Source organism: Mobula birostris, chromosome 4 (assembly GCF_030028105.1).
Source record: "Mobula birostris isolate sMobBir1 chromosome 4, sMobBir1.hap1, whole genome shotgun sequence".
Taxonomy (NCBI): domain Eukaryota; kingdom Metazoa; phylum Chordata; class Chondrichthyes; order Myliobatiformes; family Myliobatidae; genus Mobula; species Mobula birostris.
The window spans coordinates 208,994,076-208,995,343 of NC_092373.1; the positions used below are offsets into that span (position 1 = coordinate 208,994,076).

Below are 1,268 nucleotides of genomic sequence, written 5' to 3' on the forward strand. Positions count from 1 at the left end.
GTGTTCGGTGCTCGGTGTCGGAAGGCTGGTCGGAGGCTCGAAGTTTTCGGACGGACGGAGTCGGCTGTGGTCGGGTGCTTCCAATGCATCGTCAATTTCGTTGCCTGGAGATTTATGGCAGAGAGAGTTTCTCCCTTCTGCCGCCTGCTATCGGGGACTATCGGGAGTTGATCGGAACTTTGATTAATCGTTCCCATGGTCTGCTTTTTATCAAGTTATGGTATTGCTTTGCACTGCTGTAACTATACGTTATAATTATGTGGTCTTATCAGTGTTAGTCTTTGGTTTGTCCTGTTTTCTGTGATATCACTCTGGAAGAGCATTGTATCATTTCTTAACGCATGCATTTCTAAATGACAATAAACAAGGACTGAGTGCCCTCATAATCTAATCTAATATCTGACGAATGTAAGCGCGACAGGGCGGTCGCTCGCTGCTGCTCCTCTCCACGTGGGGAGGGGGGATGTTTCCCGGTCCTGGGCTGCCTGCTGGCCTAGCCGGCACTCTTGCTTCACGCTCAATGTCCTGCCACACACGCAATCCGCCTTCCCTGCTCCCTCGCTCTTGCCAGTCAGTCGTGGAGGAGGAGGGGCTGGTCGTCGGCGGAGCGCTGGCGGGTGCGATGGGAGGCCTGAGGCGGGCGACGCGGCACAAAGCCGAAAGAAAACCTCTTCGACAACTCTTAGCGGTGGATCACTCGGCTCGTGCGTCGATGAAGAATGCAGCTAGCTGCGAGAATTAATGTGTATTGCAGGACACAAGGATCATCGACACTTTGAACGCACTTTGCGGCCCCGGGTTCTTCCCGGGGCTAGGCCTGTCTGAGGGTCGCTTGTACGATCAATCGCGCTCGCGAGCGGGCGGCTGGGGCGTCGCAAAGGGGCCTGAACCCTCTATGTCCCCCTAAGTGCAGACACCGGAGCCCTCCGCGCCACGCGGCTGCCTCCCCCGTGGAGCCGCGTGGCCACCTCGGAGGCCCTCGCCCCGTGCGCACCTGGGCCTCGCCCCGTCCGCCAGCGGACGCGGTGCGGCGGCGCCTTTCCCCTGCACAGCCGTCACTGCGGCAGCGCCGGGCCCCTCCGCCGCGAGGCCGCGAGTTGGTCGTCGCTTCTGACCGCCGCCTTGCTCGGCACTGTCGTCTGTCTCGCCGAGGCGTTGCCGTGTGGTGTTGCCGTCGCCGCGAGACCAAGTGGCGAGGCGATCGAGAAGAGGCGACGGGGAGATGGAAAGCGAGAGAGGGTCGACGGAACGGCCAACCTCGCTCCCGG

General features: G+C 60.2%; 1 non-coding gene across 1 annotated transcript; it reads left to right on the forward strand.

The window, feature by feature from the left end:
- Positions 1-677: 677 nt before the first annotated feature.
- Positions 678-831, forward strand: LOC140197126 (5.8S ribosomal RNA). Its single transcript, XR_011885847.1, has one exon. It is a non-coding gene; the product is annotated as a 5.8S ribosomal RNA (ribosomal RNA).
- Positions 832-1,268: the final 437 nt, after the last annotated feature.